This window comes from Mustela nivalis (genome assembly GCF_964662115.1).
Source record: "Mustela nivalis genome assembly, chromosome: 2".
Classification (NCBI taxonomy): domain Eukaryota; kingdom Metazoa; phylum Chordata; class Mammalia; order Carnivora; family Mustelidae; genus Mustela; species Mustela nivalis.
In genome coordinates this window covers 99,226,455-99,241,318 of record NC_139021.1, presented here as the reverse complement: position 1 = coordinate 99,241,318, position 14,864 = coordinate 99,226,455, and the positions used below count along the sequence as shown (strand labels likewise).

The 14,864-nt window shown below is 42.0% G+C and overlaps 1 protein-coding gene across 1 annotated transcript in view; it reads right to left on the bottom strand.

The window, feature by feature from the left end:
* TBCE (tubulin folding cofactor E) overlaps positions 1-227 on the bottom strand; it is a 61,642-nt gene extending 61,415 nt beyond the window's left edge. Inside the window, exon 1 of the mRNA XM_082720740.1 lies at positions 174-227. The gene's annotated coding sequence lies outside the window, so the exon portion shown is untranslated. The remainder of the gene's footprint in view (positions 1-173) is intronic.
* Positions 228-14,864: the final 14,637 nt, after the last annotated feature.

Sequence of the window (14,864 nt, the reverse complement as noted above, 5' to 3'; positions counted from 1 at the left end):
GTCCGGGTTTCGGTCTGACAAGGGTGGCAGAGAGCAGGCACCACCCGACTCCGACAACCCGAGAAGTTTCTAGGAGAGGACAGAAGGACTGAAGCACCGCCGGGTGACGCACCGGCCACAGGCCAGCCACCCGCGTTTGGCTCCCACAGCCCCTCAGTCCCTCCGAAGCTCACCTGCCCCGCGGCTACCGGGGTGGTCCGAACCTCGACCCTCGCACGCGCCGGTCCGCAGCGAAGCTTCCGGCTTTGGCCGGAAGTGCTTCTTTAGGAAGATAGGAAGTCCCGCCTCCGCGAGACGAGCGGCGGCCGCTGGCGCTCAGGCGTGAACGTAATAGACTAGGGTCTCGGGAGCCAAATGGACGTTCAGTCCATCCACCCAAACCCGCACAGCCTGTGGGCCCCCGTGTTGCACTGGTGCTTCCCGCAAACCCAGTCAAAACAGGCCAATGACCGTGCACGTTCTAGTTTGCCTGTTACTCAGTACCGCGTTTACGCAGTTTAGCACGTAGGACACGTGTAGTCCCAGAGGAAAAGATGGTGTTGGTGCCTCAAAAACGACAAATATTATTATTATTATTAAATTATTATTATTAACATGAGGCAGAATGAAAGTAAATACAGTAACAGCAAATTCCTTAGGCATGCTGCTTTCTGAGCCTCAGCATTCTATGTAACTAGCTCAAAGGCTCAAACGGCTTGTTGTGAGGATCGGATGACACGACACAAATAGTCGGTTAGCAAAATTTAAAGTTTTGAATCAGGAAAAAAAAAATAGTCGGTTAGCAGTGGGGTCTGGTACGTGATCAAAACACACGACACCTGCGATGTCGTTATCACTAGCTGAACCCACTCAAGGGAAACTCAGGGAGGTAGCATTCATGCTATGAAAGTTGAGAAGAATTTCAGTACATGAGATAGATACTAATTGTGAATCTATAAAAACTGGGTTTTTTGATTAATGAAAGGACCTAAGATGAAAAACCTTTCTGCCTAGAACAAACTTGCAGAAGCTTTGTTGTTTTAAATCCTACCAGTAAGAATGGAACACCCCTGCCTGCCTGGCTGAGCTGAGCCACATGCATCATTTTGACATTTTTCCAATCCAGGTATAGAGCTTCACATGAGGGGTTTTCAGATAGAACATTCCATATTTATTTTAGCTTTGCAGTTGTCAAGGATTCTATACCTTAGAGTTCGCTTCATAGCTTAGACAAGAGCCTGCTTAATTCTTGCCTATATTCCAACCAATCCTATGCGATCTCTGTCTCTTCTGATCCCTTTTCTTTAGTTAGACTCCCCCAGTTACTCTGGTGCGTCTGGTCTCACTTGTTTCAGCAAGTCAATAAACCCAACTTTGACAGACTACAGGCTCGTCTTTGATGGACTTTACCACTGTTTATTTTGACCAAGCTTCTTGCACTCATGAAGGTTGGAGGACACTTGTTTTTTTGAAGTAATTATTAATATCTTTATTTAGTAATTGATTTATTAGCAAACTCCTTCAAAGTCACACGGGCTAAAGCAGACAGAAGAAACATGAATTCGCACTATCTCTGTAGTTCCTAAACTGTGCCCCGAGGAGCACTGGACAAATAATGAACTCCAAAGTCTAACACCATGTATTTTAAGTATACATCATGCATGCATGAAATGCAACTTTTGGAGACAAAAGTTGCACTTTTTAAAAAAATTTCTTTTCAGTGTACCAGAATTCATTGTTTATGCACCACACCCAGTTCTCTATGCAATATGTGCCCTCCATAATACCCACCACCAGGCTCACCCAACTTCCCCCCCCCCCGCCCCTTCAAAACTCTGTTTCTCAGAGTCCACAGTGTCTCATGGTTCGTCTCCCCCTTGGATTTCCCCCAATTCACTTCTCCTCTCCATCTCCCCATGTCCTCTGCCTTATTCCTTATGCTCCACAAATAAGTGAAACCATATGATAATTGACTCTCTCTGCTTGATGTATTTCACTTAGCATAATCTCTTCCAGTCCCATCCATGTTGATACAAAAGTTGGGTATTCATCCTTTCTATGGGAGGCATAATACTCCATAGTATACATGAACCACATCTTCCTTATCCATTCATCCATTGAAGGACATCTTGGTTCTTTCCACAGTTTGGCGACCGTGGCCATTGCTGCTATGAACATTGGGGTACAGATGGCCCTTCTTTTCACTACATCTGCATCTTTGGGGGTAAATACCCAGTAGTGCAATTGCACGGTCATAGGGAAGCTCTATTTTTAATTTCTTAAGGAATCTCCACACTGTTTTCCAAAGTGGCTGTATCAACCTGCATTCCTACCAACAGTGTAAGATAAGAGGATTCCCCTTTCTCTACATCCTCTCCAACACACATTGTTTACTCTCTTGTTAGTTTTGGCCATTCTAACTGGTGTGAGGTGTTCTGTTAATGTGGTTTTGATGTGAATCTGTTGGAAGATACGTTTAACCCTAACTTAGACAAAAACTGAAGCAGGTAAGTTATTTACTGACCTTCATAGATGTCCTAAAAAGAGCTGTGGACTTTTTAACCTGAAGGTTTTTAAATTTCCTTTTGGCAGAGAAAAACCCACCATTCTTGAAAATTGTTTGGCATCTACCAAATTCACACCACCCCACAACAGACACAGAAAACATGAATCTGCTTTTTCTTTGTAAAATATTTTCTTCTCTACACTTAATTTTTTAAAATATTTTATTTATTTATTTGACACAAAGAGAGAGACAGCCAGAGAGGGAACACAAGCAGGGGGAATGGGAGAAGCAGGCTCCCCATTGAGCAGGGAGCCAGATGTGGGGCTTGATCTCACAACCCTGGGATCATGACCTGAGCTGAAGGCAGACGCTTCAACAACTGAGCCACCCAGACATGCCTTCTCTCCACTAAATTGTGACAGTATTTGCACAGTTTTATCTAGAGGGAAATCATGATCTCTCTGCCTTCAGTCCTATTCTTGTCACATTGATCTGGTACACTGCTGCCTCGACTATGTTCTCTACTTGAAGTACTCACTCTGCTCAATCTTCCCCGTAAAGAGGTGTGTACACCCTGTCTCTCATTCCTCACCTCCTTCTCACTTTAATCCCTTTCAGCCTGGCCTTCTGGCTTCATCAGTGACTTCAAATCACCAAGGTGATTCCTCAGTCCCCATAACCCTTGGTTTCTCTACAGCATAGGTTTATAGGATTCTTTTTTTTTTTAATCTTTTATTAACATATAATGTATAATTAGCCCCAGGGGTACAGGTCTGTGAATTGCCAGGTTTACACACTTCACAGCACTCACCATAGCACATACCCTCCCCAATGTCCATAGCCCAACCACCTTCTCCCTACTCCCCTTCCCCTGGCAACCCTCAGTTTGTTTTGTGAGAATAAGAGTCTCTTATGGTTTGTCTCCCTCCCGACTCCATCTTGTTTCTTTTATTCTTTTCCTACCCCACAAACCCCCCACATTGCCTCTCAACTTCCTCATATCAGGGAGATAATATGATAATTGTCTTTCTCTGACTGACTTACTTCGCTAAGCATAATACCCTCTAGTTCCATCCACATTGTTGCAAATGGCAAGATTTCATTTCTTTTGATGGCTGCATTATATATATATATATATATATTAATATATACCTAGATACCCATTAACAGATGAATGGATAAAGAAGATGTGGCAGTCTACTTGTCCCTCTCCTTCTTTCTATAGCTTGGTAATTTTGGATATTGCTACTATAAACATTTGGGTTCATGTGCCCCTTCAGATCACTACATCTGTATCTTTAGGGTAAATACCCAGTAGTGCAATTGCTGGGTCATAGGGTAGCTCTATTTTCAACTTTTTGAGGAACCTCCATGCTGTTTTCCAGAGTGGTTGCACCAGCTTGCATTCCCACCAACAGTGTAGGGGAGGGCTCTTCTCTCTCCACATCCTTGCCAGCATCTGTCATTTCCTGACTTGTTAATTTTAGCCATTCTGACTTGTGTGCGGTGGTATCTCATTGTGGTCTTGATTTGTATTTCTCTGATGCCAAGTGATGTGGAGCACTTTTTCATGTGTCTGTTGGCCATCTGGATGTCTTCTTTGCAGAAATGTCTGTTCATGTCCTCTGCCCATTTCTTTAAAGACTTTTTTTTTTTTTTAAGATTTTATTTATTTATCAGAGAGAGAGGGGGAGAGAGCGAGCACAGGCAGACAGAATGGCAGGCAGAGGCAGAGGGAGAAGCAGGCTCCCTGCCGAGCAAGGAGCCCGATGCGGACCTCGATCCCAGGACGCTGGGATCATGACCTGAGCCGAAGGCAGCTGCTTAACCAACTGAGCCACCCAGGCGTCCCTGCCCATTTCTTGATTGGATTCTTTGTTCTTTGGGTGTTGAGTTTGATAAGTTCTTTATAGATTTTGGATACTAGCCCTTTATCTGATGTCATTTGCAAATATCTTCTCCCATTCTGTCAGTTGTCTTTTGGTTTTGATGACTTTCCTTTGCTGTGCAGAAGCTTTTGATCTTGATGAAATCCCAATAGTTCATTTTTGCCCTTGCTTCCCTTACCTTTGGCGATGTTCCTAGGAAGAAGTTGCTGTGGTTGAGGTAGAAAGAGGTTGCTGCCTCTGTTCTCCTCAAGAATTTTGATGGATTCCTTTCTCACATTGAGGTCCTTCATCCATTTTGAGTCTATTTTGTGTGTGGTGTAAGGAAATGGTCCACTTTCATTTTTCTGCATGTGGCTGTCCAACTTCCCCAACACCACTTGTTAAAGATTTGTATTTATTTGACAGAGAGAGATCACAGGTAGGCAGAGAGGCAGGCAGAGAGAGAGGGAGAAGCAGGCTCCCTGCTGAGCAGAGAGCCCGATGCGGGGCTCCATCCCAGGATCCCAAGATCATGACCCGAGCTGAAGGCAGAGGCCCAACCCACTGAGTGACCCAGGCACCCCTCCCAACACCATTTGTTGAAGAGACTGTCCTTTTTCCATTGGACCTCTTTCTTGCTTTGTCGCAGATTAGTTGACCATAGAGTTGGGGGTCTATTTCTGGGCTCTCTATTCTGTTCCATTGATATGTGTCTGTTTTTGTGCCAGTACCACACTGTCTTGATGATGACAGCTTTGTAATAGAGCTTGAAGTCTGGAATTGTGATGCCACCAACTTTGGCTTTCTTTTTCAATATTCCTCTGGCTATTCGAGGTCTTTTCTGGTTCCATATAAACTTTAGGATTGTTTGTTCCATATCTTTGAAAAAAATGATGGTATTTTGATAGGGATTGCATTAAATGTGTAGATTGCTTTAGGTAGCATAGACATTTTCACAATATTTGTTCTTCCAATGATAGGATTAATTCTTACCTTTTGTTGTAAAAATCATACTTAAGGGGTGTCTGGGTGGCTCAGTCAGTTAAGCATTCAACTCTTGACTTTGGCTAGGGTCGTTGTCTCCTGTTCTAATGACAGGGATCGAGCTCCATGTCAGGCTTTGTGCTCAGCACGGAGTCTACTTGTCCCTCTCCTTCTGCTCCTTCCCCCTGCTTGCTCTCTTTCTCTCTCTCAAATAAATAGGTAAATACAATCTTTAAAAATAAATTAAGTAAATAAATAAAAATAAAAGTTGTATTTAAAACATTATAGAGAAAAGCTCAAACTTAAAATACTGAATATTTGCAATGGAATCTTTTGAGTTTTGTCATTGGTGCACTGAGTAAATATCTAGTGAGTGTCAGCTCTGCACCAAACACTGTTTTCAGGCATTGGAGGTCTAACAGTGAAAAAGAGATGCAATGTTCCAGGCCTGGGACATGTATATTCTAATGGCATGAGACAGATGATACATAAATAAAATAAATAATTAATTTCAGATTGTGCTAAGTGCAATAAAGGAAACAGAGGGTGCTGTCATAAGATGTAACCAACTTAGAGTAGGAAGGTAAGGGGAAGATAACTTTCAAGATGGTTATTTGAACTGATAGGTGGAAGATAAGAGGATCTAGCAATGTTTAAAAAACAAAAATAAAAACACAACAACAAACTGGCTTAGCCAGTTGAGTGTCAGACTTTTGGTTTTGGCTCAGGTCATGATCTCACAGGTTGTGGGATTGAGCCCCATGGGATCAATCCTCCCCCCACCCCACCCCAGGGATTGAGTCAGCTGTCTCCCTGAGCTGGGGGATTCTACTTGAAGATTCTCCCCCCACCCCCTCCCACACCTGAGTGCATGCGCTCAGGTTCTCTCTCTCTCTCATAAGTAAATAAATAAATCTTAAAAGAAAAACTGGAAGAAGAGCATTACAGGCCTAAGAAAGAGCATATATGAAGATTCTGCAGTGGGAAATACTGACCTTACAGTTATTAAATATCTTTCTAGGGGCACCTGGGTGGCTCAGTGGGTTAAGCGGCTGCCTTCAGCTCAAATCATGGTCTTGGGGGCCTGGGATGGGATTGAGCCCAGCATCAGGCTCCTTGCTCAGTGGGGAGCCTGGTTCTCCTCCCTCTGCCTGCTGCTCTCCCTGTTTCCACTCTTTCTCTGTCAAATAAGATCCTTAATTTTTTTTTTTTAAAGGGGTACCTGTGTGGCTCAGTCATTTAAGCATCTACCTTCAGCTCAGGTCATGATCCCAGGTCCTTGGATGGAGCCCCGGATCTGGCTCTCTGCTCAGCAGGAAGCCTGCTTCTTCCTCTCCCACTCCCCCTGTTTGTGTTCCCTCTCTCGCTATATCTCTCTGTGTCAAATAAAATCTTTAAAAAAATTGTTTTGGTGAAGATCTTTCTAGTGCTACAAGTTAATAAGGATGGGAATCAGGGGAGAGGTTAGCTAAGAGGGAAGATGATGAGTAGAGAGGTCAGTTATTAGCTATTACAGTCATTTCATCTAGAGTACACACACACGAAAGTGGTGGCTTAGGGGTGTCTGGCTGGCTTGGTGGGTAGAGTATGTGACTCTGAAGTTCAAGGTCATGCATTCAAGGTCCAAGATGGGCATGGAGCCTACTTAAAAAAAATTTTTTTAAAGAAAATGGTGGCATAAACCAGACAGGTAGGAGCAAAATTTGAAGAAGGGGGTCTTATTTTTGTTACGTTTTTAAGATTTACTCATTTGAGAGAGAGACAGAGTACAAGCAGGGGGGAGAGGCAGGAAGAGGGAGGCGGAGAAGCAGACTCCCCGCTGAGTTGGGAGACTGACACAGAGCTTGATCCCAGGACCTGGAGATGATGACCAGCACTGAAGGCGGACACAACCATCTGAGCCACTCAGGGGCCCTGTAGACTGGGGTTTTAGCTGCTGAGAAGTCAAGGAAGATGAAAAGAGAGTAAGACTAACTAGATTTTGCAAAATAAATGTCAGTGTCCTTGACAAGGGCTGTTTTGGTAGTTCTGAACTCAGAAGGCAGACTGGCATGAGTTGAAGTAGAAAGAAAGTTGAGGGAACAAAGCTAAATGACTCTTCACAGAATAGATCTAACTGCCATATCGATGAACATTTTTCAGTCAGTATCCTATTGGATGTCTCTGCTGCATTACACTGTAATGGTTCACTCCTGGAAACCAGATATCCCAATGCCAATGGTTTTCTCTTCCTCTTCTCCTCCTCCTCCTTCTCCATCAGCATCATCATCATCATCACCACCATCATCTCCTTCTTCTTCTTCCTCTTCTTTTTTCGACAGGGGGTTATGAATCACTTTGGAAATCTAAAGAAAGTTATCCGTATACATACAAATTTTGCTTATAATTTCATACATATACATACATTCATCCATATACATACAAATTTTGCTTATAATTTTGGCCTATTAATAGGCCAAAAAGTAGACCACAGATCCCAGATTAAGAACACCCATTTTTTTTTTTTTTTTCAATTAGCTGGTCTCTTCTTCCTTTATGAGTTCCTTACTCCTTTGATTGCTCCCTCCCTGGTTATCTGTCTTTGCCTTTTGTTGTTCTTGTGCTGCATACTTTCTCAGTGTCTACATTTACTTTCTTGGTTTTTGTTATTGGGACCGTGACAACTATTTTAGTACAGAAGCCATCTGGAGTTGTGGGGTGACTAGAAAGAACTTCAAGTTCAGGTAAGCCCACTTAATTTCAGGAGATTATTGATTTCATTGGTATCTAATTAGACATTATGAAGTTGAGGCTATGAATAATTGTTCACAAGCACGTTCTGAGAAAGATTTGTATAAGAAAACAAAATCAGGGATGCCTGGCTGGCTCAGTCAGTGGATTGTGTAACTTTTGATCTCGGGGTCATGAGTTTGAGCCCCATGTTGGATGTAGATAGAGATTACTTAAAGATGAAATATTTTAAAAAATAAAATAGAAAAAATCAAAAGTGAATTCACTCATTGTAACATTTTACAATCTTCTTCAAGGTTCGGCCTCCTCCTAGCCCCATTGCAAGGAAGAGTCAGTCTTCCAGGGAGATGTTCCCCAGCAGCTGGTGGTTATCATGCCAAGTTCCTGGCAGGCTTCTTCTTATGAACTTTTGGCCCTTCTGACATGGGAACTTTTCCCTTTATCATACTGGTTGTGAAGATTATCTGTATCAACTTAGGCTAGGTCACAGCACCCAGATATTTGGTCAAACGCTGGTCAAAATGTTGCTGTGAAGGAATATTTTAGATGAGATTAACAGTCACATCAGTAGACTGGGTAAAGCAGATGGCTCTCCTTAGTATTGGTGGGCCTCATCCAGTTGGTTGAGGGTCTTAAGAGAAAAAGACTGACCTCCTCTGCCTCCTGTGACGGATAGGACCATGAAGCATAGAGAAAAATATCAGATTTCTTTCCACAAGGAAAGAGCAAGGAGTGATTGCTGGGTAGACAAAAAATATGTCATAGAGTCAACTCACTACCTCCTCAAATCTCTCCAATGATATTTTTGATTATGGTTTGTCTTATTATAAGGGTTTCTCTATTCTCTTAATTATTTGTTTCCTTTAAATGTTTAAATTTAAATTAAATTTTGTTGCCTTCTTTCCTTTCCTTTCCTTTCATTTATTTTCCTTTCCTTTTCCTTCCTTCCTTCCTTCCTTCCTTCCTTCCTTCCTTCCTTCCTTCCTACCCTGGTCTTTCTCTGTTATACTGCAGGTGCTCTATAAGTGTGGGAGTTTCTGAGAAGGCTGCTTGATGGTAAGTCTCATTGTCATGTGAAAGGGAAGGGAACAGCCATCATGCTCCAGGAAGGCTCCCAAATGCCAAATAGAAGAGTGTGGCTGTTTGACACCAACACCTCTGCCAGTTGCCCAGATTCTCCCCAGAAACTGACTTCTAGCTCTCTAGAGAAGATGTCTCACCTTTTTTGCTTAGTGATATATACCTGGCAATGATGATTTAGTTTCTCCACTGGGGTACAAGAAAGAGGTAGTAGGAGGAGTGCATCCTTTTCTTTACAGACCATCAGTTAATGTTTTCATCCACATTTGTTTGTCCTTTCAAACTTCTGTGTTGGACAAGCACAACACTGTCTCAGTTTCTACTGGTGCTCTAACAGATCACCACAATTGAAGCAGCTTAAAACAACATAAATTAATTACATTTCAGTTCTGTAGAAGTCCAACACCTCTCCCTGGGCTAAAACCAAGGTGTCAGTGGGGCTGTGTTCCTATTGGAGGCTTCAGGCAATAATCTATTCCTTGCATTTTCTGGTTTCCAGAAGCCACTTGTATTCCATGGCTCATCGTCCCCTTCCTCCATCTTCAAATGGTGTGTTGACTCCTTTCCGTATCACACCACTCTGACCTTGTTTCCATTCTCACATCTTCTCTGACTCTTCCTGCCTCCCTCCCTCTTCCACTTGGAAAAATCCTTGTATTACTTTGGTCCACCTGGGTCATTTAGGATAATCTCCGTATTTTAAGGTCATCTGATTAGCAACCTTAATTTCATCTGCAACTTTAATTCCCCTTTGCCATAGAATGTACCAAAATTACCGTTCTGGGGATGAGGACATGGATATCCTTGGTGGGGACATTATTCTGCTTATACGTCTGGTTCTACTGAGCTTTTGGATCCTATGTCAGCCCCAACCGCTTCCCTATGTATTTTCAGCTATGGCTTTATCCACAATGCTTTCATCAATCAGTCATCTGCTTTCTGTATTCCAGGAATTTTAAGATTTTATTTATTTGAGAGAAAGTGGGATACAGACCACAAGCAGAGGGGGAGGGGCCAAGGAAGAGGGAGAAGCAGACTCCCCACTGAGCTGGGAGCCCGATGCAGGGCTCAATCCCAGGACCCTGGGATCATGGTCTGAGCTGAAGGCAGACACTTAACTGACTGAGCCACTCAGGTGCCCAGTATATAGAGAGTTTTGCTGCACTCAATCACAGACTGTGATTTAATCAATTTATACTGGTGGACATGTTACTTTTTTCTATCATATATACTGCTGTAATAAATAAACATATTTTTACATACATTTTGTACACCTAAGGGGGTATATCTTAAGTATATATTGCCTACTCAAAAGGTAAAACAAGATCACCATGTGACTCAGCCAGCCACTCCACTTCTAGGATTTACCTGTCACTGTTGGCTTGAGCTGCTATAAAAAAAATACCACAAACTGAGTGACTTAAACAACAGAAGTTTATTTTCTCCCAGTACTGGAGGCCCAAGTCCAAGGTTAAGGTGCCAGCCAATTTGATTCCTGGTGAGCACTTCTTTCCTGGCTTGCAGATGGCTCTCTTCTCACTGTGTCCTCACATGACAGAGAGAGAGAAAATAGCTTTCTCTTGTCTCTTTTATAAGGATACTAATCCTGTTAGATCAGGTCCCTTCTCTTATGACCTCATTTAAACATAATTATTTCTACAACATGACCACCAGCCCATAACATTACCTAAAAGAAATGAAAAACTACACGCACACAAAAACTTATATGTAAATGTTGACATTATTCATAATAGCCAAAAAGTAGGAACAACCCAAATGCCCATCAATTCAAAAAAGGATAAATAAAATGTGGTCTACCCATGCAATGGACTATAATTCAGACTTAAAAAGAAATGAAGTTGTGATCATGACCTGAACCAAAGACAGACACTTAACTGGACTGAGCCATCTAGGTGTCCCCCTCTACTGTTGACCTAGGTTTTTTTGTTATACTCTTATGTAGGTATGTAAGACAAGGCATAAGCTACTCAAGGGAAGTCCTTTGTTTTTGTTGTTTTGAAATTCAATCCATTTATTTAAATATATATTGTACATGAATTACAAATCTTCACTTCTCCCACTCTGCTAGAACTTTTCCGAAACAGCCTCCATTTCCTTCATCCTCTTTTCACAAGTAATGGAAGTTACTGTCTGTGCTTTGAAGGTTACAGCTGACAAACGCCTGTTCGTTGGTCTTCCTGGCTAAGTGCTCTGTAAGGCCAGTGGAGATCCTGTCAGAAATGTCTCTGAGGAGGAAGGTAGACACATCTCTGTGAAAAGATGCCCATTAATCAATGGTTATAAAGCATCCTATAAGCTTACCATTAAACATCTTCTATTGTTCATTAAACCAATTCTCAGATCCTCAGATCTAGTTTTCTTTACGTACAGCAACAAATATAATTCAAGGATAATCACTTGGTCATTCTCCTAAAGCACACAGTGCTTTATAGAGCACTGTATGCGCATGGGGTACATGGGTGGCTTAGTCAGTTGAGCATCTGACTCATGGTTTGGGCTCAGGTCATGATCTGAGTTGTGGGATCGAGTTCAGCATGGAGTCTGCTTGGGATTCTCCCTCTCCTCTCCCAAATAAATACATAAAATACAACCTTAAAAAAAAAGGACACTTGTGTGGCTCACTTGGTTAGGCATCTGCCTTCAGCTCAGGTCATGATCCCAGATTGAATCCTGCATCAGGCTCCTTGCTTATTGGGGAGCCTGCTTCTCCCTCTACTTCTGCCCCTCCCCCTGGTCATTCTCACTCCCTGTTTAATAAATAAAATCTTATAAAAAAAGAATTTTCATAATATAGCAGCTAGTGCTACAGGTGTTTTCCAAACATCTTTGTGAAAAGATGCCCATTAATCAATGGTTATAAAGCATCCTACCAAAAAAAAAATAAATAAATAAAAAATAAAGCATCCTACACAATTAACTTGAACTCATGGATTAACACTGAAACTTACATTACCAACATTATTGTTTAATGCACTACTATATATTTTACTAGCTAGTATATAGTAAAAATAAACCATACCACCTGTTAAGGTCCAGTATATTTAGTCACATAAAATGTGAGGTTGCATTTATATTAGTGAAATAACCAGAGAAAGTCTGTAGTAGCCAGCTGGAGGTGAGGGCAATTTGAAGAGAGGAACACCAATTGTGTTCTATCTGAATTCACACGACTGTGGAATCCATTATCAGTCTTTTTCTCTACTGTAACCACTAAGAATCAGATTTGTAGGTATGGCAACAAAGCCTGTTCTAATGACAAGGAAAGTGCAAAGTAAGGGTCAGATAACAGACATCTCAAAGGACAAATCAGGGCACCTAGGTGGCTAAGTTGGTTGAACATCTGCTTTCAGCTCAGGTCATGATCCCGGAGTCCTGGGATTGAGCACCATGTCAGGCTCCCTGCTCTGCTTTTCCCTTTCTCTCTCCTGCTGCTTAGGCTTTCTCTCTCTCTCCCTCTTGCTCTATCTCAAATAAATAAAATCTTTTTTTTTTCATTTTTTATTTTTTAAAAAAGGATGATCTCGATGCCTGAGTGGTTCATTCAGTTAAACGTCTGACTTTGGCTCAGGTCATGATCCCAGGGTCCTGGGATCGAGCCCCGCACTGGGCTCTGTGCTCAGTGGGGAGCCTGCTTCTCTCTGTGCCTGCTTATGCTCTCTCTGACAAGTAAATAAAATCTTAGGGGGGAAAAAAGGACGAAGCTGTAGGACTTGGGAGGACTGGATAGATGGAGATGAGGGTAAACAAATCACACTCCTGGATCACTTGAAGCATGAAGATGGTGACAGACAAGGCAGAGGTAGAAGTGGTTTCATTCCATTGTTTGGATTGGTAGAGGGATCGAAGGGAAGTGTAGGTTGGTTGTATGTTATTTCAGGGTGATGATGGAAAGCTCAAATGACTAGGCAGTTACAGAACTTGAATTTGAGCGCACGCTTTGGATAAAATGGTTCTCATGGACAAAACAATAAGGAGTCTAAGAATCCTTTCAGAAGGGAACAGAGCACTGAGTAAGAATCACTTGAGAGGTAGAACCACATTAACTTAAGAGCTAACATTTTAAGTTTATATTTTTACACTTTTTTTTTTTTTTTATTTTTACACTTTTTAATGGAACCCTTGAGAGGTGAGAGATTAGTTTCAAGTAGATTTACTCATTATAAATATTTATTAAGTGCTTCTGGGAATACAAGGGTGAGTAAGTCACAGACTTTGCCCTTAATGAGTTTCCAGTGTAATGGGAGACAAGTAAACAAGTAATTAGGGGCCCTGATTCCAGAACTAACAATGCTGTTTAGTTACTGGCTATTTACTTACTAGTCTCCATCACAGAAAAATCATGAAGTTTAGGAATAGTGTCTTTATCACTCTTACATCTCCAAACCCTAGTGTAGATCTAGCACATAGGCGCTCGGGAAATATTCTAAATGAATTAAATGAAAATATTTAAGTCTCAGCAATGATGAGTACTACTTCATGGCATGTTCTGCCATAAGCTGTGTGGGGAGAGTGGTGTTAGGAAATATGGTTAGTGAATAGTGGGTTGGAGATCAGATTTTAGGAAGTCTTACATGTTATGCCAAGGGATTTACAGGTGGCATACTGAGGATTCAAAGAGAATGTCAGAGGGGAGCCTGGGTGGCTCGGTTGGTTATCCAGCTCTTGGTTCTAGCTTAGGTCATGATCTCATAGGGAGTGGAATCAGCCCCGCGTTGGGCTGTCAGAGCACACCATGGAATCCGCTTCAGATTCCTTCTCTCACTCCCCTTCTGTTCCTCCCCACTCATGTGTTCTCTCTCCCTAAAAATAAATACCACCCCCCCCAAAACCCAACCAAACCAAAGAGAATATAAGACATGGGAATGACAATCAGATTTATGCTTTGGAAAGAACACCTTGGTTGGAGTGTATGTTACTATAATAGACAGTGCTTTCAAAACTTTTAAACATATTTAAGTATGCACATAGAATGGGAGGCTGGCTGTATAGGACGCGCTTTTTCAAGGTCCTGGCTCTGCTCAACAAATGCTTGAACAAATCATCTGGTACCCAATAGGTACTTCATCTAAGTACATTTCCTTCCCCCTTTCCTTCCTCTGAATACAAATCTTGAGGATATAATGCAGAGGACTTAATAGGCCCTCAAGAGGCAGAAAGGGAGGGAAACAAGAACAGGAGGGGTTCTTTGGGCTTATGGCATGAGCACAAACAATTTTCCTTGAGTTGAAAGGCCGACAGACCTAAGAAGTAGAGAGGAAGAAAGTTTGCAGAGTTTCCATTAACTGGGAAAAGAGTGGAAAAGAAGCAATAGACATTAGAATGACAAATGTGAAAACTCCCATCAGGGTTAGATAAATAAAAGTTCTTATTGAGGCCTTAACATGTTAACCTGCAATGGTGGCAGGAGCTGTTGTGGAAACACTCCCCAACAGCACTGAGCAAGTTGGAGGAACAAAGATGGGGGTGGTTGGATGCAACCAGAACTGGGAACTGGCAGGATGAGAAGGACCTGAGGAAAGTGATCTGAGAAAGCCCCTAAATGGCTGCCGGAAATGAATGACTGTTGGGCATAGGTCAAGAATGGAAGGAAGTCAAGTTGGAAGTTAACAAAGTGGAAGAGAGTAGAATAGAGAAAAGCTAATGGATTTAAAATCTCGCTGAAAATTATTTATGACAACATAATTTAGCTTTCATTC